General features: G+C 44.7%; 31 non-coding genes across 31 annotated transcripts; all 31 read right to left on the bottom strand.

The window, feature by feature from the left end:
* Positions 1 to 8: 8 nt before the first annotated feature.
* TRNAI-UAU (transfer RNA isoleucine (anticodon UAU)) lies at positions 9 to 100 on the bottom strand. Its single transcript is given in 2 exon segments — positions 9 to 44; positions 63 to 100. It is a non-coding gene; the product is annotated as a tRNA-Ile (tRNA).
* An 855-nt stretch (positions 101 to 955) lies between these two features.
* Positions 956 to 1,047, bottom strand: TRNAI-UAU (transfer RNA isoleucine (anticodon UAU)). Its single transcript is given in 2 exon segments — positions 956 to 991; positions 1,010 to 1,047. It is a non-coding gene; the product is annotated as a tRNA-Ile (tRNA).
* Positions 1,048 to 1,660: 613 nt separating this feature from the next.
* Positions 1,661 to 1,752, bottom strand: TRNAI-UAU (transfer RNA isoleucine (anticodon UAU)). The gene is given in 2 exon segments: positions 1,661 to 1,696; positions 1,715 to 1,752. It is a non-coding gene; the product is annotated as a tRNA-Ile (tRNA).
* A 143-nt stretch (positions 1,753 to 1,895) lies between these two features.
* TRNAI-UAU (transfer RNA isoleucine (anticodon UAU)) lies at positions 1,896 to 1,987 on the bottom strand. Its single transcript is given in 2 exon segments — positions 1,896 to 1,931; positions 1,950 to 1,987. It is a non-coding gene; the product is annotated as a tRNA-Ile (tRNA).
* Positions 1,988 to 2,130: 143 nt separating this feature from the next.
* Positions 2,131 to 2,222, bottom strand: TRNAI-UAU (transfer RNA isoleucine (anticodon UAU)). Its single transcript is given in 2 exon segments — positions 2,131 to 2,166; positions 2,185 to 2,222. It is a non-coding gene; the product is annotated as a tRNA-Ile (tRNA).
* Positions 2,223 to 2,365: 143 nt separating this feature from the next.
* On the bottom strand, positions 2,366 to 2,457 carry TRNAI-UAU (transfer RNA isoleucine (anticodon UAU)). Its single transcript is given in 2 exon segments — positions 2,366 to 2,401; positions 2,420 to 2,457. It is a non-coding gene; the product is annotated as a tRNA-Ile (tRNA).
* A 377-nt stretch (positions 2,458 to 2,834) lies between these two features.
* On the bottom strand, positions 2,835 to 2,926 carry TRNAI-UAU (transfer RNA isoleucine (anticodon UAU)). The gene is given in 2 exon segments: positions 2,835 to 2,870; positions 2,889 to 2,926. It is a non-coding gene; the product is annotated as a tRNA-Ile (tRNA).
* Positions 2,927 to 4,014: 1,088 nt separating this feature from the next.
* Positions 4,015 to 4,106, bottom strand: TRNAK-UUU (transfer RNA lysine (anticodon UUU)). Its single transcript is given in 2 exon segments — positions 4,015 to 4,050; positions 4,069 to 4,106. It is a non-coding gene; the product is annotated as a tRNA-Lys (tRNA).
* Positions 4,107 to 4,250: 144 nt separating this feature from the next.
* TRNAI-UAU (transfer RNA isoleucine (anticodon UAU)) lies at positions 4,251 to 4,342 on the bottom strand. Its single transcript is given in 2 exon segments — positions 4,251 to 4,286; positions 4,305 to 4,342. It is a non-coding gene; the product is annotated as a tRNA-Ile (tRNA).
* A 613-nt stretch (positions 4,343 to 4,955) lies between these two features.
* On the bottom strand, positions 4,956 to 5,047 carry TRNAK-UUU (transfer RNA lysine (anticodon UUU)). The gene is given in 2 exon segments: positions 4,956 to 4,991; positions 5,010 to 5,047. It is a non-coding gene; the product is annotated as a tRNA-Lys (tRNA).
* A 143-nt stretch (positions 5,048 to 5,190) lies between these two features.
* On the bottom strand, positions 5,191 to 5,282 carry TRNAI-UAU (transfer RNA isoleucine (anticodon UAU)). Its single transcript is given in 2 exon segments — positions 5,191 to 5,226; positions 5,245 to 5,282. It is a non-coding gene; the product is annotated as a tRNA-Ile (tRNA).
* Positions 5,283 to 5,425: 143 nt separating this feature from the next.
* TRNAI-UAU (transfer RNA isoleucine (anticodon UAU)) lies at positions 5,426 to 5,517 on the bottom strand. The gene is given in 2 exon segments: positions 5,426 to 5,461; positions 5,480 to 5,517. It is a non-coding gene; the product is annotated as a tRNA-Ile (tRNA).
* Positions 5,518 to 5,660: 143 nt separating this feature from the next.
* On the bottom strand, positions 5,661 to 5,752 carry TRNAI-UAU (transfer RNA isoleucine (anticodon UAU)). The gene is given in 2 exon segments: positions 5,661 to 5,696; positions 5,715 to 5,752. It is a non-coding gene; the product is annotated as a tRNA-Ile (tRNA).
* A 378-nt stretch (positions 5,753 to 6,130) lies between these two features.
* TRNAI-UAU (transfer RNA isoleucine (anticodon UAU)) lies at positions 6,131 to 6,222 on the bottom strand. Its single transcript is given in 2 exon segments — positions 6,131 to 6,166; positions 6,185 to 6,222. It is a non-coding gene; the product is annotated as a tRNA-Ile (tRNA).
* A 613-nt stretch (positions 6,223 to 6,835) lies between these two features.
* TRNAI-UAU (transfer RNA isoleucine (anticodon UAU)) lies at positions 6,836 to 6,927 on the bottom strand. The gene is given in 2 exon segments: positions 6,836 to 6,871; positions 6,890 to 6,927. It is a non-coding gene; the product is annotated as a tRNA-Ile (tRNA).
* Positions 6,928 to 8,009: 1,082 nt separating this feature from the next.
* Positions 8,010 to 8,101, bottom strand: TRNAI-UAU (transfer RNA isoleucine (anticodon UAU)). The gene is given in 2 exon segments: positions 8,010 to 8,045; positions 8,064 to 8,101. It is a non-coding gene; the product is annotated as a tRNA-Ile (tRNA).
* An 848-nt stretch (positions 8,102 to 8,949) lies between these two features.
* Positions 8,950 to 9,041, bottom strand: TRNAI-UAU (transfer RNA isoleucine (anticodon UAU)). The gene is given in 2 exon segments: positions 8,950 to 8,985; positions 9,004 to 9,041. It is a non-coding gene; the product is annotated as a tRNA-Ile (tRNA).
* A 1,082-nt stretch (positions 9,042 to 10,123) lies between these two features.
* Positions 10,124 to 10,215, bottom strand: TRNAI-UAU (transfer RNA isoleucine (anticodon UAU)). The gene is given in 2 exon segments: positions 10,124 to 10,159; positions 10,178 to 10,215. It is a non-coding gene; the product is annotated as a tRNA-Ile (tRNA).
* A 378-nt stretch (positions 10,216 to 10,593) lies between these two features.
* On the bottom strand, positions 10,594 to 10,685 carry TRNAI-UAU (transfer RNA isoleucine (anticodon UAU)). The gene is given in 2 exon segments: positions 10,594 to 10,629; positions 10,648 to 10,685. It is a non-coding gene; the product is annotated as a tRNA-Ile (tRNA).
* Positions 10,686 to 12,003: 1,318 nt separating this feature from the next.
* On the bottom strand, positions 12,004 to 12,095 carry TRNAI-UAU (transfer RNA isoleucine (anticodon UAU)). The gene is given in 2 exon segments: positions 12,004 to 12,039; positions 12,058 to 12,095. It is a non-coding gene; the product is annotated as a tRNA-Ile (tRNA).
* Positions 12,096 to 12,238: 143 nt separating this feature from the next.
* TRNAI-UAU (transfer RNA isoleucine (anticodon UAU)) lies at positions 12,239 to 12,330 on the bottom strand. The gene is given in 2 exon segments: positions 12,239 to 12,274; positions 12,293 to 12,330. It is a non-coding gene; the product is annotated as a tRNA-Ile (tRNA).
* A 378-nt stretch (positions 12,331 to 12,708) lies between these two features.
* TRNAI-UAU (transfer RNA isoleucine (anticodon UAU)) lies at positions 12,709 to 12,800 on the bottom strand. Its single transcript is given in 2 exon segments — positions 12,709 to 12,744; positions 12,763 to 12,800. It is a non-coding gene; the product is annotated as a tRNA-Ile (tRNA).
* Positions 12,801 to 13,178: 378 nt separating this feature from the next.
* TRNAI-UAU (transfer RNA isoleucine (anticodon UAU)) lies at positions 13,179 to 13,270 on the bottom strand. Its single transcript is given in 2 exon segments — positions 13,179 to 13,214; positions 13,233 to 13,270. It is a non-coding gene; the product is annotated as a tRNA-Ile (tRNA).
* A 1,317-nt stretch (positions 13,271 to 14,587) lies between these two features.
* On the bottom strand, positions 14,588 to 14,679 carry TRNAI-UAU (transfer RNA isoleucine (anticodon UAU)). The gene is given in 2 exon segments: positions 14,588 to 14,623; positions 14,642 to 14,679. It is a non-coding gene; the product is annotated as a tRNA-Ile (tRNA).
* Positions 14,680 to 15,532: 853 nt separating this feature from the next.
* TRNAI-UAU (transfer RNA isoleucine (anticodon UAU)) lies at positions 15,533 to 15,624 on the bottom strand. The gene is given in 2 exon segments: positions 15,533 to 15,568; positions 15,587 to 15,624. It is a non-coding gene; the product is annotated as a tRNA-Ile (tRNA).
* A 613-nt stretch (positions 15,625 to 16,237) lies between these two features.
* TRNAI-UAU (transfer RNA isoleucine (anticodon UAU)) lies at positions 16,238 to 16,329 on the bottom strand. Its single transcript is given in 2 exon segments — positions 16,238 to 16,273; positions 16,292 to 16,329. It is a non-coding gene; the product is annotated as a tRNA-Ile (tRNA).
* Positions 16,330 to 16,472: 143 nt separating this feature from the next.
* Positions 16,473 to 16,564, bottom strand: TRNAI-UAU (transfer RNA isoleucine (anticodon UAU)). Its single transcript is given in 2 exon segments — positions 16,473 to 16,508; positions 16,527 to 16,564. It is a non-coding gene; the product is annotated as a tRNA-Ile (tRNA).
* Positions 16,565 to 16,707: 143 nt separating this feature from the next.
* On the bottom strand, positions 16,708 to 16,799 carry TRNAI-UAU (transfer RNA isoleucine (anticodon UAU)). Its single transcript is given in 2 exon segments — positions 16,708 to 16,743; positions 16,762 to 16,799. It is a non-coding gene; the product is annotated as a tRNA-Ile (tRNA).
* A 143-nt stretch (positions 16,800 to 16,942) lies between these two features.
* Positions 16,943 to 17,034, bottom strand: TRNAI-UAU (transfer RNA isoleucine (anticodon UAU)). Its single transcript is given in 2 exon segments — positions 16,943 to 16,978; positions 16,997 to 17,034. It is a non-coding gene; the product is annotated as a tRNA-Ile (tRNA).
* A 378-nt stretch (positions 17,035 to 17,412) lies between these two features.
* Positions 17,413 to 17,504, bottom strand: TRNAI-UAU (transfer RNA isoleucine (anticodon UAU)). The gene is given in 2 exon segments: positions 17,413 to 17,448; positions 17,467 to 17,504. It is a non-coding gene; the product is annotated as a tRNA-Ile (tRNA).
* Positions 17,505 to 17,882: 378 nt separating this feature from the next.
* TRNAI-UAU (transfer RNA isoleucine (anticodon UAU)) lies at positions 17,883 to 17,974 on the bottom strand. The gene is given in 2 exon segments: positions 17,883 to 17,918; positions 17,937 to 17,974. It is a non-coding gene; the product is annotated as a tRNA-Ile (tRNA).
* Positions 17,975 to 18,394: the final 420 nt, after the last annotated feature.

Raw genomic sequence — 18,394 nt, 5'->3', positions numbered from 1 at the left:
AAATTTCATTCCTCAGGTGAGGCTCGAACTCACAACCCCGGCATAGCTCACGAGAACTGTCGTATAAGTACCGTGCGCTAACCAATTGTGCCACTGGGGAACACGGTCGCACGTAGGAGTCTTTACACACACAACATGACTGCTGTCTACACACAACTCCAGTAAACAAATGTTTTCGAGCCAGGCAGTCACCAGCACTGAGTATACAAATAACCGCATGACTAAATATGAAAACTAATAAAAATTTCATTCCCCAGGTGAGGCTCGAACTCAAAACTCCGGCGTAGCTCACGAGAACTGTCGTATAAGTACCGTGCGCTAACCAATTGCGCCACTGGGGAACATGGTTGCACGTAAGAGTGTTTCCTTTAGGACTGTTGTCTACACACACCTCCAGTAAACAAATGTTTTCGAGCCAGGCAGTCGTCAGCATTTAGTATCCAACTAACCTCATGACTAAATATGAAATCTAATAAAAATTTGATTCCATAGGTGAGGCTCGAACTCACAACCCCGGCACAGCTCACGAGAACTGTCGTGTAAGTACCGTGTGCTAACAAGTTGCGCCACTGGGCAACACGGTCGCACGTAGGAGTCTTTCCTTTAGGACTGTTGTCTACACACAACTCCAGTAAACAAATGTTCTCGAGCCAGGCAGTCACCAGCATTAAGTATACAATTAACCTCATGACTAAATATGAAAACTAATAAAAATTTCATTCCCCAGGTGAGGCTCGAACTCACAACCCCGGCATAGCTCACGAGAACTGTCGTATAAGTACCGTGCGCTAATCAATTCCGCCACTGGGGTACACGGTCGCACGTAGGAGTCTTTCCTTTAGGACTGTTGTGTACACACAATTCCAGTAAACAAACGTTTTCGAGCCAGGCAGTCGCCAGCATTCAGTATACAATGAACCTCACGACTAAATATGAAAACTAATAAAAAATTTCATTCCTCAGGTGAGGCTCGAACTCACAACCCCGGCATAGCTCACGAGAACTGTCGTATAAGTACCGTGCGCTAACCAATTGCGCCACTGGGGAACACGGTCGCACGTAGGAGTCTTTCCTTTAGGACTGTTGTCTGCGCAAAACTCCAGTAAAAAATTTTTTTCGAGCCAGGCAGTCGCCAGCATTGAGTATACAATTAACCTCATGACTAAATATGAAAACTAATAAAAATTTCATTCCCCAGGTGAGGCTCGAACTCACAACTCCGGCATAGCTCACGAGAACTGTCGTATAAGTACCGTGCGCTAACCAATTGCGCCACTGTGGAACATGGTTGCACGTAAGAGTGTTTCCTTTAGGACTGTTGTCTACACACACCTCTAATAAACAAATGTTTTCGAGCCAGGCAGTCGCCAGCATTGAGTATACAATTCAACTCATGACTAAATATGAAAACTAATAAAAATTTTATTCCCCAGATGAGGCTCGAACTCACAACCCCGGCATTGCTCACGAGAACTGTCGTATAAGTACCGTGTGCTAACCAATAGCGCCACTGGGGAACACGGTTGCACGTAAGAGTGTTTCCTTTACAACTGTTGTCTACACACTCCTCCAGTAAACAAATGTTTTCGAGCCAGGCAGTCGCCAGCATTGAGTATACAATATACCTCATGACTAAATATGAAAACTAATAAAAATTTCATTCCCCAGGTGAGGCTCGAACTCACAACCCCGGCATAGCTCACGAGAACTGTCGTATAAGTACCGTGCGCTAACCAATTGCGCCACTGTGGAACATGGTTGCACGTAAGAGTGTTTCCTTTAGGACTGTTGTCTACACACACCTCCAGTAAACAAATGTTTTCGAGCCAGGCAGTGGCCAGCATTGAGTATACAATTAACCTCATGACTAAATATGAAAACTGATAAAAATTTCATTCCCCAGGTGAGGCTCGAACTCACAACCCCGGCATATCTCACGAGAACTGTCGTATAAGTACCGTGCGCTAACCGATTGCGCCACGGGGGAACATGGTCGCAAGTAGGAGTCTTTCCTTTAGGACTGTTGTCTGCGCAAAACTCCGGTAAACAAATTTTTTCGAGCCAGGCAGTCGCCAGCATTGAGTATACATTTAACCTCATGACTAAATATGAAAACTAATAAAAATTTCATTCCACACGTGAGTCTCGAACTCACAACCTCGGCATAGCTGACGAGAACTGTCGTATAAGTACCGTGCGCTAACCAATTGCGCCACTGGGGAACACGGTCGCACGTAGGAGTCTTTCCTTTAAGACTGTTGTCTACACACAACTCCAGTAAACAAATGTTTTCGAGCCAGGCAGTCACCAGCATTGAGTGTACAATTAACCGCATGACTAAATATGAAAACTAATAAAAATTTCATTCCCCAGGTGAGGCTCGAACTCACAACCCCGGCATAGCTCACGAGAACTGTCGTATAAGTACCGTGCGCTAACCAATTGCGCCACTCGGGAATACGGTTTCACGTAAGAGTGTTTCCTTTAGGACTGTTGTCTACACACACCTCCAGAAAACAAATGTTTCCGAGCCAGCAGTCGTCAGCATTTAGTATACAATTAACCTCATCACTAAATATGAAATATAATAAACATTTGATTCCATAGGTGAGTCTCGAACTCACAACCTCGGCATAGCTGACGAGAACTGTCGTATAAGTACCGTGCGCTAACCAATTGCGCCACTGGGGAACACAGTCGCACGTAGGAGTCTTTTGTTTAGGACTGTTGTCTACACACAACTCCAGCAAACAAATGTTTTCGAGCTAGGCAGTCACCAGCATTGAGTATACAATTAACCTCATGACTAAATATGAAAACTAATAAAAAATTCATTCCCCAGGTGAGGCTCGAACTCACAACCCCGGCATAGCTCACGAGAACTGCCGTATAAGTACCGTGCGCTAACCAATTGCGCCACTGGGGAACACGGTTGCACGTAAGAGTGTTTCCTTTAGGACTGTTGTCTACACACACCTTCAGTAAACAAATGTTTTCAAGCCAGGCAGTCACCAGCATTGAGTATACAATTAACCTCATGACTAAATAGGAAAACTAATAAAAATTTCATTCCTCAGGTGAGGCTCGAACTCACAACCCCGGCATAGCTCACGAGAACTGTCGTATAAGTACCGTGCGCTAACCAATTGTGCCATTGGGGAACACGGTCGCACGTAGGAGTCTTTACACACACAACATGACTGCTGTCTACACACAACTCCAGTAAACAAATGTTTTCGAGCCAGGCAGTCACCAGCATTGAGTATACAATTAACCGCATGACTAAATATGAAAACTAATAAAAATTTCATTCCCCAGGTGAGGCTCGAACTCAAAACTCCGGCGTAGCTCACGAGAACTGTCGTATAAGTACCGTGCGCTAACCAATTGCGCCACTGGGGAACATGGTTGCACGTAAGAGTGTTTCCTTTAGGACTGTTGTCTACACACACCTCCAGTAAACAAATGTTTTCGAGCCAGGCAGTCGTCAGCATTTAGTATCCAACTAACCTCATGACTAAATATGAAATCTAATAAAAATTTGATTCCATAGGTGAGGCTCGAACTCACAACCCCGGCACAGCTCACGAGAACTGTCGTGTAAGTACCGTGTGCTAACAAGTTGCGCCACTGGGCAACACGGTCGCACGTAGGAGTCTTTCCTTTAGGACTGTTGTCTACACACAACTCCAGTAAACAAATGTTCTCGAGCCAGGCAGTCACCAGCATTAAGTATACAATTAACCTCATGACTAAATATGAAAACTAATAAAAATTTCATTCCCCAGGTGAGGCTCGAACTCTCAACCCGCGCATAGCTCACGAGAACATTCGAATAAGTTTGTGCGCTAACCGATTGCGCCACTGGGGAACACGGTTGCACGTAAAAGGGTTTCCTTTACGACTGTTGTCTCCACACAACTCCAGTAAACAAATGTTTCCGAGCCAGGCAGTCGCCAGCATTGAGTATACAATTAACCTCAAGGCTAAATATGAAAACTAATGAAAATTCCATTCCCCAGGTGAGGCTCAAACTCACAACCCCGGCATAGCTCACGAGAACTTTCGTAAAGGTACCGTGCGCTAACCGATTGCGCCACTGGGGAACACGGTCACACGTAGGAGTCTTTCCTTTAGGACTGTTGTCTGCGCAAAACTCCAGTAAACAAACGTTTTCGAGCCAGGCAGTCGCCAGCATTCAGTATACAATGAACCTCACGACTAAATATGAAAACTAATAAAAAATTTCATTCCCCAGGTGAGGCTCGAACTCACAACCCCGGCATAGCTCACGAGAACTGTCGTATAAGTACCGTGCGCTAACCAATTGCGCCACTGTGGAACATGGTTGCACGTAAGAGTGTTTCCTTTAGGACTGTTGTCTACACACACCTCCAGTAAACAAATGTTTTCGAGCCAGGCAGTCGCCAGCATTGAGTATACAATTAACCTCATGACTAAATATGAAAACTAATAAAAATTTCATTCCCCAAGTGAGGCTCGAACTCACAACCCCGGCATAGCTCACGAGAACTGTCGTATAAGCACCGTGCACTAACCAATTGCGCCACTGGGGAACGCGGTTGCACGTAAGAGTGTTTCCTTTAGGACTGTTGTCTACACACACCTCCAGTAAACAAATGTTTTCGAGCCAGGCAGTCGCCAGCATTGAGTATACAATTAACCTCATGACTAAATAGGAAAACTAATTAAAATTTCATTCCCCAGGTGAGGCTCGAACTCTTAACCCGCGCATAGCTCACGAGAACTGTCGTATAAGTACCGTGCGCTAACCAATTGCGCCACTGGGGAACACGGTTGCACGTAAGAGGGTTTCCTTTACGACTGTTGTCTCCACACAACTCCAGTAAACAAATGTTTCCGAGCCAGGCAGTCGCCAGCATTGAGTGTACAATTAACCTCAAGGCTAAATATGAAAACTAATGAAAATTCCATTCCCCAGGTGAGGCTCAAACTCACAACCCCGGCATAGCTCACGAGAACTTTCGTAAAGGTACCGTGCGCTAACCAATTGCGCCACTGGGGAACACGGTCACACGTAGGAGTCTTTCCTTTAGGACTGTTGTCTGCGCAAACCTCCCGTAAACAAATGTTTTCGAGACAGGCAGTCGCCAGCATTGAGTATACAATATACCTCATGACTAAATATGAAAACTAATAAAAATTTTATTCCCCAGGTGAGGCTCGAACTCACAACCCCGGCATAGCTCACGAGAACTGTCGTATAAGTACCGTGCGCTAACGAATTGCGCCACTGGGGAACACGGTCGCACGTAGGAGTCTTTCCTTTAGGACTGTTGTCTGCGCAAAACTCCAGTAAAAAATTTTTTTCGAGCCAGGCAGTCGCCAGCATTGAGTATACAATTAACCTCATGACTAAATATGAAAACTAATAAAAATTTCATTCCACAGGTGAGTCTCGAACTCACAACCTCGGCATAGCTGACGAGAACTGTCGTATAAGTACCGTGCGCTAACCAATTGCGCCACTGGGGAACACGGTCGCACGTAGGAGTCTTTCCTTTAAGACTGTTGTCTACACACAACTCCAGTAAATAAATGTTTTCGAGCCAGGCAGTCACCAGCATTGAGTATACAATTAACCGCATGACTGAATATGAAAACTAATAAAAATTTCATTCCCCAGGTGAGGCTCGAACTCAAAACCCCGGCATAGCTCACGAGAACTGTCGTATAAGTACCGTGCGCTAACCAATTGCGCCACTGGGGAACATGGTTGCACGTAACAGTGTTTCCTTTAGGACTGTTGTCTACACACACCTCCAGTAAACAAATGTTTTCGAGCCAGGCAGTCGTCAGCATTTAGTATACAACTAACCTCATGACTAAATATGAAATCTAATAAAAATTTGATTTCATAGGTGAGGCTCGAACTCACAACCCCGGCACAGCTCACGAGAACTGTCGTGTAAGTACCGTGTGCTAACTAATTGCGCCACTGTGGAACACGGTCGCACGTAGGAGTCTTTCCTTTAGGACTGTTGTCTACACACAACTCCAGTAAACAAATGTTTTCGAGCCAGGCAGTCGCCAGCATTGAGTATACAATTAACCTCATGACTAAATATGAAAACTAATAAAAATTTCATTCCCCAGGTGAGGCTCGAACTCACAACCCCGGCATAGCTCACGAGAACTGTCGTATAAGTACCGTGCGCTAACCAATTGCGCCACTGGGGACTGCGGTTGCACGTAAGAGTGTTTCCTTTAGGACTGTTGTCGACACGCACCTCCAGTAAACAAATGTTTTCGAGCCAGGCAGTCGCCAGCATTGAGTATACAATTAACCTCATGACTAAATAGGAAAACTAATAAAAACTTCATTCCCCAGGTGAGGCTCGAACTCTCAATCCCCGCATAGCTCAGAAGAACTGTCGTATAAGTAACGTGCGCTAATCAATTACGCCACTGGGGAACACGGTCACACGTAGGAGTCTTTCCTTTAGGACTGTTGTGTACACATAACTCCAGTAAACAAATGTTTTCGAGCCAGGCAGTCGCCAGCATTGAGTATACAATATACCTCATGACTAAATATAAAAACTAATAAAAATTTCATTCCCCAGGTGAGGCTCGAACTCACAACTCCGGCATAGCTCACGAGAACTGTCGTATAAGTACCGTGCGCTAGCCAGTTGCGCCACTGTGGAACATGGTTGCACGTTAGAGTGTTTTCTTTAGGACTGTTGTCTACACACACCTCTAATAAACAAATGTTTTCGAGCCAGGCAGTCGCCAGCATTGAGTATACAATTCAACTCATGACTAAATATGAAAACTGATAAAAATTTCATTCCCCAGGTGAGGCTCGAACTCACAACCCCGGCATATCTCACGAGAACTGTCGTATAAGTACCGTGCGCTAACCGATTGCGCCACGGGGGAACACGGTCGCAAGTAGGAGTCTTTCCTTTAGGACTGTTGTCTGCGCAAAACTCCAGTAAACAAATTTTTTCGAGCCAGGCAGTCGCCAGCATTGAGTATACATTTAACCTCATGACTAAATATGAAAACTAATAAAAATTTCATTCCACACGTGAGTCTCGAACTCAAAACCTCGGCATAGCTGACGAGAACTGTCGTATAAGTACCGTGCGCTAACCAATTGCGCCACTGGGGAACACGGTCGCACGTAGGAGTCTTTCCTTTAAGACTGTTGTCTACACACAACTCCAGTAAACAAATGTTTTCGAGCCAGGCAGTCACCAGCATTGAGTGTACAATTAACCGCATGAATAAATAAAAAAACTAATAAAAATTTCATTCACCAGGTGAGGCTCGAACTCACAACCCCGGCATAGCTCACGAGAACTGTCGTATAAGTACCGTGCGCTAACCAATTGCGCCACTCGGGAATACGGTTTCACGTAAGAGTGTTTCCTTTAGGACTGTTGTCTACACACACCTCCAGTAAACAAATGTTTTCGAGCCAGCAGTCGTCAGCATTTAGTATAAAATTAACCTCATGACTAAATATGAAATATAATAAACATTTGATTCCATAGGTGAGTCTCGAACTCACAACCTCGGCATAGCTGACGAGAACTGTCGTATAAGTACCGTGCGCTAACCAATTGCGCCACAGGGGAACACAGTCGCACGTAGGAGTCTTTTGTTTAGGACTGTTGTCTACACACAACTCCAGTAAAAAAATGTTTTCGAGCTAGGCAGTCGCCAGCATTGAGTATACAATTAACCTCAAGGCCAAATATGAAAACTAATGAAAATTCCATTCCCCAGGTGAGGCTCAAACTCACAACCCCGGCATAGCTCACGAGAACTGTCGTATAAGTACCGTGCGCTAACGAATTGCGCCACTGTGGAACATGGTTGCACGTAAGAGTGTTTCCTTTAGGACTGGTGTCTACACACACCTCCAGTAAACAAATGTTTTCGAGCCAGGCAGTGGCCAGCATTGAGTATACAATTAACCTCATGACTAAATATGAAAACTAATAAAAATTTCATTCCCCAGGTGAGGCTCGAACTCACAACCTCGGCATAGCTGACGAGAACTGTCGTATAAGTACCGTGCGCTAACCAATTGCGCCACTGGGGAACACGGTCGCACGTAGGAGTCTTTCCTTTAAGACTGTTGTCTACACACAACTCCAGTAAATAAATGTTTTCGAGCCAGGCAGTCACCAGCATTGAGTATACAATTAACCGCATGACTGAATATGAAAACTAATAAAAATTTCATTCCCCAGGTGAGGCTCGAACTCAAAACCCCGGCATAGCTCACGAGAACTGTCGTATAAGTACCGTGCGCAAACCAATTGCGCCACTGGGGACTGCGGTTGCACGTAAGAGTGTTTCCTTTAGGACTGTTGTCGACACGCACCTCCAGTAAACAAATGTTTTCGAGCCAGGCAGTCGCCAGCATTGAGTATACAATTAACCTCATGACTAAATAGGAAAACTAATAAAAACTTCATTCCCCAGGTGAGGCTCGAACTCTCAATCCCCGCATAGCTCAGAAGAACTGTCGTATAAGTAACGTGCGCTAATCAATTACGCCACTGGGGAACACGGTCACACGTAGGAGTCTTTCCTTTAGGACTGTTGTGTACACATAACTCCAGTAAACAAATGTTTTCGAGCCAGGCAGTCGCCAGCATTGAGTATACAATATACCTCATGACTAAATATAAAAACTAATAAAAATTTCATTCCCCAGGTGAGGCTCGAACTCACAACTCCGGCATAGCTCACGAGAACTGTCGTATAAGTACCGTGCGCTAACCAGTTGCGCCACTGTGGAACATGGTTGCACGTTAGAGTGTTTTCTTTAGGACTGTTGTCTACACACACCTCTAATAAACAAATGTTTTCGAGCCAGGCAGTCGCCAGCATTGAGTATACAATTCAACTCATGACTAAATATGAAAACTGATAAAAATTTCATTCCCCAGGTGAGGCTCGAACTCACAACCCCGGCATATCTCACGAGAACTGTCGTATAAGTACCGTGCGCTAACCGATTGCGCCACGGGGGAACACGGTCGCAAGTAGGAGTCTTTCCTTTAGGACTGTTGTCTGCGCAAAACTCCAGTAAACAAATTTTTTCGAGCCAGGCAGTCGCCAGCATTGAGTATACATTTAACCTCATGACTAAATATGAAAACTAATAAAAATTTCATTCCACACGTGAGTCTCGAACTCAAAACCTCGGCATAGCTGACGAGAACTGTCGTATAAGTACCGTGCGCTAACCAATTGCGCCACTGGGGAACACGGTCGCACGTAGGAGTCTTTCCTTTAAGACTGTTGTCTACACACAACTCCAGTAAACAAATGTTTTCGAGCCAGGCAGTCACCAGCATTGAGTGTACAATTAACCGCATGAATAAATATGAAAACTAATAAAAATTTCATTCACCAGGTGAGGCTCGAACTCACAACCCCGGCATAGCTCACGAGAACTGTCGTATAAGTACCGTGCGCTAACCAATTGCGGCACTCGGGAATACGGTTTCACGTAAGAGTGTTTCCTTTAGGACTGTTGTCTACACACACCTCCAGTAAACAAATGTTTTCGATCCAGCAGTCGTCAGCATTTAGTATAAAATTAACCTCATGACTAAATATGAAATATAATAAACATTTGATTCCATAGGTGAGTCTCGAACTCACAACCTCGGCATAGCTGACGAGAACTGTCGTATAAGTACCGTGCGCTAACCAATTGCGCCACAGGGGAACACAGTCGCACGTAGGAGTCTTTTGTTTAGGAATGTTGTCTACACACAACTCCAGTAAACAAATGTTTTCGAGCTAGGCAGTCGCCAGCATTGAGTATACAATTAACCTCAAGGCCAAATATGAAAACTAATGAAAATTCCATTCCCCAGGTGAGGCTCAAACTCACAACCCCGGCATAGCTCACGAGAACTGTCGTATAAGTACCGTCCACTAACCAATTGCGCCACTGTGGAACATGGTTGCACGTAAGAGTGTTTCCTTTAGGACTGGTGTCTACACACACCTCCAGTAAACAAATGTTTTCGAGCCAGGCAGTGGCCAGCATTGAGTATACAATTAACCTCATGACTAAATATGAAAACTAATAAAAATTTCATTCCCCAGGTGAGGCTCGAACTCACAACCCCGGCATAGCTCACGAGAACTGTCGTATAAGTACCGTGCGCTAACGAATTGCGCCACTGGGGAACACGGTCGCACGTAGGAGTCTTTCCTTTAGGACTGTTGTCTGCGCAAAACTCCAGTAAAAAATTTTTTTCGAGCCAGGCAGTCGCCAGCATTGAGTATACAATTAACCTCATGACTAAATATGAAAACTAATAAATATTTCATTCGACAGGTGAGTCTCGAACTCACAACCTCGGCATAGCTGACGAGAACTGTCGTATAAGTACCGTGCGCTAACCAATTGCGCCACTGGGGAACACGGTCGCACGTAGGAGTCTTTCCTTTAAGACTGTTGTCTACACACAACTCCAGTAAATAAATGTTTTCGAGCCAGGCAGTCACCAGCATTGAGTATACAATTAACCGCATGACTGAATATGAAAACTAATAAAAATTTCATTCCCCAGGTGAGGCTCGAACTCAAAACCCCGGCATAGCTCACGAGAACTGTCGTATAAGTACCGTGCGCTAACCAATTGCGCCACTGGGGAACATGGTTGCACGTAACAGTGTTTTCTTTAGGACTGTTGTCTACACACACCTCCAGTAAACAAATGTTTTCGAGCCAGGCAGTCGTCAGCATTTAGTATACAACTAACCTCATGACTAAATATGAAATCTAATAAAAATTTGATTCCATAGGTGAGGCTCGAACTCACAACCCCGGCACAGCTCACGAGAACTGTCGTGTAAGTACCGTGTGCTAACTAATTGCGCCACTGTGGAACACGGTCACACGTAGGAGTCTTTCCTTTAGGACTGTTGTCTACACACAACTCCAGTAAACAAATGTTTTCGAGCCAGGCAGTCGCCAGCATTGAGTATACAATATACCTCATGACTAAATATGAAAACTAATAAAAATTTCATTCCCCAGGTGAGGCTCGAACTCACAACTCCGGCATAGCTCACGAGAACTGTCGTATAAGTACCGTGCGCTAACCAGTTGCGCCACTGTGGAACATGGTTGCACGTAAGAGTGTTTTCTTCAGGACTGTTGTCGACACGCACCTCCAGTAAACAAATGTTTTCGAGCCAGGCAGTCGCCAGCATTGAGTATACAATTAACCTCATGACTAAATAGGAAAACTAATAGAAACTTCATTCCCCAGGTGAGGCTCGAACTCTCAACCCCCGCATAGCTCAGAAGAACTGTCGTATAAGTAACGTGCGCTAATCAATTACGCCACTGGGGAACACGGTCACACGTAGGTGTCTCTCCTTTAGGACTGTTGTGTACACATAACTCCAGTAAACAAATGTTTTCGAGCCAGGCAGTCGCCAGCAATGAGTATACAATATACCTCATGACTAAATATGAAAACTAATAAAAATTTCATTCCCCAGGTGAGGCTCGAACTCACAACTCCGGCATAGCTCACGAGAACTGTCGTATAAGTACCGTGCGCTAACCAGTTGCGCCACTGTGGAACATGGTTGCACGTAAGAGTGTTTTCTTTAGGACTGTTGTCTACACACACCTCTAATAAACAAATGTTTTCGAGCCAGGCAGTCGCCAGCATTGAGTATACATTTAACCTCATGACTAAATATGAAAACTAATAAAAATTTCATTCCACACGTGAGTCTCGAACTCAAAACCTCGGCATAGCTGACGAGAACTGTCGTATAAGTACCGTGCGCTAACCAATTGCGCCACTGGGGAACACGGTCGCACGTAGGAGTCTTTCCTTTAAGACTGTTGTCTACACACAACTCCAGTAAACAAATGTTTTCGAGCTAGGCAGTCACCAGCATTGAGTATACAATTAACCTCATGACTAAATATGAAAACTAATAAAAAATTCATTCCCCAGGTGAGGCTCAAACTCACAACCCCGGCATAGCTCACGAGAACTGCCGTATAAGTACCGTGCGCTAACCAATTGCGCCACTGGGGAACACGGTTGCACGTAAGAGTGTTTCCTTTAGGACTGTTGTCTACACACACCTCCAGTAAACAAATGTTTTCGAGCCAGGCAGGGGCCAGCATTGAGTATACAATTAACCTCATGACTAAATATGAAAACTAATAAAAATTTCATTCCCCAGGTGAGGCTCGAACTCACAACCCCGGCATAGCTCACGAGAACTGTCGTATAAGTACCGTGCGCTAACGAATTGCGCCACTGGGGAACACGGTCGCACGTAGGAGTCTTTCCTTTAGGACTGTTGTCTGCGCAAAACTCCAGTAAAAAATTTTTTTCGAGCCAGGCAGTCGCCAGCATTGAGTATACAATTAACCTCATGACTAAATATGAAAACTAATAAAAATTTCATTCGACAGGTGAGTCTCGAACTCACAACCTCGGCATAGCTGACGAGAACTGTCGTATAAGTACCGTGCGCTAACCAATTGCGCCACTGGGGAACACGGTCGCACGTAGGAGTCTTTCTTTTAAGACTGTTGTCTACACACAACTCCAGTAAATAAATGTTTTCGAGCCAGGCAGTCACCAGCATTGAGTATACAATTAACCGCATGACTGAATATGAAAACTAATAAAAATTTCATTCCCCAGGTGAGGCTCGAACTCAAAACCCCGGCATAGCTCACGAGAACTGTCCTATAAGTACCGTGCGCTAACCAATTGCGCCACTGGGGAACATGGTTGCACATAACAGTGTTTTCTTTAGGACTGTTGTCTACACACACCTCCAGTAAACAAATGTTTTCGAGCCAGGCAGTCGTCAGCATTTAGTATACAACTAACCTCATGACTAAATATGAAATCTAATAAAAATTTGATTCCATAGGTGAGGCTCGAACTCACAACCCCGGCACAGCTCACGAGAACTGTCGTGTAAGTACCGTGTGCTAACTAATTGCGCCACTGTGGAACACGGTCACACGTAGGAGTCTTTCCTTTAGGACTGTTGTCTACACACAACTCCAGTAAACAAATGTTTTCGAGCCAGGCAGTCGCCAGCATTGAGTATACAATTAACCTCATGACTAAATATGAAAACTAATAAAAATTTCATTCCCCAGGTGAGGCTCGAACTCACAACCCCGGCATAGCTCACGATAACTGTCGTATAAGTACCGTGCGCTAACCAATTGCGCCACTGGGGACTGCGGTTGCACGTAAGAGTGTTTCCTTTAGGACTGTTGTCGACACGCACCTCCAGTAAACAAATGTTTTCGAGCCAGGCAGTCGCCAGCATTGAGTATACAATTAACCTCATGACTAAATAGGAAAACTAATAAAAACTTCATTCCCCAGGTGAGGCTCGAACTCTCAACCCCCGCATAGCTCAGAAGAACTGTCGTATAAGTAACGTGCGCTAATCAATTACGCCACTGGGGAACACGGTCACACGTAGGTGTCTTTCCTTTAGGACTGTTGTGTACACATAACTCCAGTAAACAAATGTTTTCGAGCCAGGCAGTCGCCAGCATTGAGTATACAATATACCTCATGACTAAATATGAAAACTAATAAAAATTTCATTCCCCAGGTGAGGCTCGAACTCACAACTCCGGCATAGCTCACGAGAACTGTCGTATAAGTACCGTGCGCTAACCAGTTGCGCCACTGTGGAACATGGTTGCACGTAAGAGTGTTTTCTTTAGGACTGTTGTCTACACACACCTCTAATAAACAAATGTTTTCGAGCCAGGCAGTCGCCAGCATTGAGTATACATTTAACCTCATGACTGAATATGAAAACTAATAAAAATTTCATTCCACACGTGAGTCTCGAACTCAAAACCTCGGCATAGCTGACGAAAACTGTCGTATAAGTACCGTGCGCTAACCAATTGCGCCACTGGGGAACACGGTCGCACGTAGGAGTCTTTCCTTTAAGACTGTTGTCTACACACAACTCCAGTAAACAAATGTTTTCGAGCCAGGCAGTCACCAGCATTGAGTGTACAATTAACCGCATGACTAAATATGAAAACTAATAAACATTTCATTCACCAGGTGAGGCTCGAACTCACAACCCCGGCATAGCTCACGAGAACTGTCGTATAAGTACCGTGCGCTAACCAATTGCGCCACTCGAAAATACGGTTTCACGTAAGAGTGTTTCCTTTAGGACTGTTGTCTACACACACCTCCAGTAAACAAATGTTTTCGAGCCAGCAGTCGTCAGCATTTAGTATAAAATTAACCTCATGACTAAATATGAAATATAATAAACATTTGATTCCATAGGTGAGTCTCGAACTCACAACCTCGGCATAGCTGACGAGAACTGTCGTATAAGTACCGTGCGCTAACCAATTGCGCCACTGGGGAACACAGTCGCTCGTAGGAGTCTTCTGTTTAGGACTGTTGTCTACACACAACTCCAGTAAACAAATGTTTTCGAGCTAGGCAGTCACCAGCATTGAGTATACAATTAACCTCATGACTAAATATGAAAACTAATAAAAAATTCATTCCCCAGGTGAGGCTCGAACTCACAACCCCGGCATAGCTCACGAGAACTGCCGTATAAGTACCGTGCGCTAACCAATTGCGCCACTGGGGAACACGGTTGCACGTAAGAGTGTTTCCTTTAGGACTGTTGTCTACACACACCTCCAGTAAACAAATGTTTTCAAGCCAGGCAGTCGCCAGCATTGAGTATACAATTAACCTCATGACTAAATAGGAAAACTAATAAAAATTTCATTCCCCAGGTGAGGCTCGAACTCTCAACCCGCGCATAGCTCACGAGAACTGTCGTATAAGTACCGTGCGCTAACCAATTGCGCCACTGGGGAACACGGTTGCACGTAAGAGGGTTTCCTTTACGACTGTTGTCTCCACACACCTCCAGTAAACAAATGTTTCCGAGCCAGGCAGTCGCCAGCATTAAGTATACAATTAACGTCAAGGCTAAATATGAAAACAAATGAAAATTCCATTTCAAGGTGAGGCTCAAACTCACAACCCCGGCATAGCTCACGAGAACTTTCGTAAAGGTACCGTGCGCTAACCAATTGCGCCACTGGGGAACACGGTCACACGTAGGAGTCTTTTCTTTAGGACTGTTATCTGCGCAAAACTCCAGTAAACAAACGTTTTCGAGCCAGGCAGTCGCCAGCATTCAGTATACAATGAACCTCACGACTAAATATGAAAACTAATAAAAATTTCATTCCTCAGGTGAGGCTCGAACTCACAACCCCGGCATAGCTCATGAGAACTGTCGTATAAGTACCGTGCGCTAACCAATTTTGCCACTGGGGAACACGGTCGCACGTAGGAGTCTTTACACACACAACATGACTGTTGTCTACACACAACTCCAGTAAACAAATGTTTTCGAGCCAGGCAGTCACCAGCATTGAGTATAAAATTAACCGCATGACTAAATATGAAAACTAATAAAAATTTCATTCCCCAGGTGAGGCTCGAACTCAAAACCCCGGCATAGCTCACGAGAACTGTCGTATAAGTACCGTGCGCTAACCAATTGCGCCACTGGGGAACATGGTTGCACGTAAGAGTGTTTCCTTTAGGACTCTTGTCTACACACACCTCCAGTAAACAAATGTTTTCGAGCCAGGCAGTCGTCAGCATTTAGTATACAACTAACCTCATGACTAAATATGAAATTTAATAAAAATTTGATTCCATAGGTGAGGCTCGAACTCACAACCCCGGCACAGCTCACGAGAACTGTCGTGTAAGTACCGTGTGCTAACAAGTTGCGCCACTGGGCAACACGGTCGCACGTAGGAGTCTTTCCTTTAGGACTGTTGTCTACACACAACTCCAGTAAACAAATGTTTTCGAGCCAGGCAGTCGCCAGCATTGAGTATACAATATACCTCATGACTAAATATGAAAACTAATAAAAATTTTATTCCCCAGGTGAGGCTCGAACTCACAACTCCGGCATAGCTCACGAGAACTGTCGTATAAGTACCGTGCGCTAACCAATTGCGCCACTGTGGAACATGGTTGCACGTAAGAGTGTTTCCTTTAGGACTGTTGTCTACACACACCTCCAATAAACAAATGTTTTCGAGCCAGGCAGTCGCCAGCATTGAGTATACAATTAAACTCATGACTAAATATGAAAACTAATAAAAATTTTATTCCCCAGGTGAGGCTCGAACTCACAACCCCGGCATAGCTAACGAGAACTGCCGTATAAGTACCGTGCGCTAACCAATAGCGCCACTGGGGAACACGGTTGCACGTAAGAGTGTTTCCGTTAGGACTGTTGTCTACACACACCTCCAGTAAACAAATGTTTTCGAGCCAGGCAGTCGCCAGCATTGAGTATACAATTAACCTCATGACTAAATATGAAAACTAATAAAAATTTCATTCCCCAGGTGAGGCTCGAACTCACAACCCCGGCATAGCTCACGAGAACTGTCGTATAAGTACCGTGCGCTAACCAATTGCGCCACTGTGGAACATGGTTGCACGTAAGAGTGTTTCCTTTAGGACTGTTGTCTACACACACCTCCAATAAACAAATGTTTTCGAGCTAGGCAGTCACCAGCATTGAGTATACAATTAACCTCATGACTAAATATGAAAACTAATAAAAAATTCATTCCCCAGGTGAGGCTCGAACTCACAACCCCGGCATAGCTCACGAGAACTGCCGTATAAGTACCGTGCGCTAACCAATTGCGCCACTGGGGAACACGGTTGCACGTAAGAGTGTTTCCTTTAGGACTGTTGTCTACACACACCTCCAGTAAACAAATGTTTTCGAGCCAGGCAGGGGCCAGCATTGAGTATACAATTAACCTCATGACTAAATATGAAAACTAATAAAAATTTCATTCCCCAGGTGAGGCTCGAACTCACAACCCCGGCATAGCTCACGAGAACTGTCGTATAAGTACCGTGCGCTAACGAATTGCGCCACTGGGGAACACGGTCGCACGTAGGAGTCTTTCCTTTAGGACTGTTGTCTGCGCAAAACTCCAGTAAAAAATTTTTTTCGAGCCAGGCAGTCGCCAGCATTGAGTATACAATTAACCTCATGACTAAATATGAAAACTAATAAAAATTTCATTCGACAGGTGAGTCTCGAACTCACAACCTCGGCATAGCTGACGAGAACTGTCGTATAAGTACCGTGCGCTAACCAATTGCGCCACTGGGGAACACGGTCGCACGTAGGAGTCTTTCCTTTAAGACTGTTGTCTACACACAACTCCAGTAAATAAATGTTTTCGAGCCAGGCAGTCACCAGCATTGAGTATACAATTAACCGCATGACTGAATATGAAAACTAATAAAAATTTCATTCCCCAGGTGAGGCTCGAACTCAAAACCCCGGCATAGCTCACGAGAACTGTCCTATAAGTACCGTGCGCTAACCAATTGCGCCACTGGGGAACATGGTTGCACGTAACAGTGTTTTCTTTAGGACTGTTGTCTACACACACCTCCAGTAAACAAATGTTTTCGAGCCAGGCAGTCGTCAGCATTTAGTATACAACTAACCTCATGACTAAATATGAAATCTAATAAAAATTTGATTCCATAGGTGAGGCTCGAACTCACAACCCCGGCACAGCTCACGAGAACTGTCGTGTAAGTACCGTGTGCTAACTAATTGCGCCACTGTGGAACACGGTCACACGTAGGAGTCTTTCCTTTAGGACTGTTGTCTACACACAACTCCAGTAAACAAATGTTTTCGAGCCAGGCAGTCGCCAGCATTGAGTATACAATTAACCTCATGACTAAATATGAAAACTAATAAAAATTTCATTCCCCAGGTGAGGCTCGAACTCACAACCCCGGCATAGCTCACGATAACTGTCGTATAAGTACCGTGCGCTAACCAATTGCGCCACTGGGGACTGCGGTTGCACGTAAGAGTGTTTCCTTTAGGACTGTTGTCGACACGCACCTCCAGTAAACAAATGTTTTCGAGCCAGGCAGTCGCCAGCATTGAGTATACATTTAACCTCATGACTGAATATGAAAACTAATAAAATTTCATTCCACACGTGAGTCTCGAACTCAAAACCTCGGCATAGCTGACGAGAACTGTCGTATAAGTACCGTGCGCTAACCAATTGCGCCACTGGGGAACACGGTCGCACGTAGGAGTCTTTCCTTTAAGACTGTTGTCTACACACAACTCCAGTAAACAAATGTTTTCGAGCCAGGCAGTCACCAGCATTGAGTGTACAATTAACCGCATGACTAAATATGAAAACTAATAAACATTTCATTCACCAGGTGAGGCTCGAACTCACAACCCCGGCATAGCTCAC

This window comes from Rhipicephalus microplus, chromosome 8 (genome assembly GCF_043290135.1).
Source record: "Rhipicephalus microplus isolate Deutch F79 chromosome 8, USDA_Rmic, whole genome shotgun sequence".
In the NCBI taxonomy this organism is placed as follows: domain Eukaryota; kingdom Metazoa; phylum Arthropoda; class Arachnida; order Ixodida; family Ixodidae; genus Rhipicephalus; species Rhipicephalus microplus.
The sequence above is the reverse complement of the archived record's forward strand: the minus strand, read 5'-3'. Positions and strand labels throughout refer to the sequence as shown.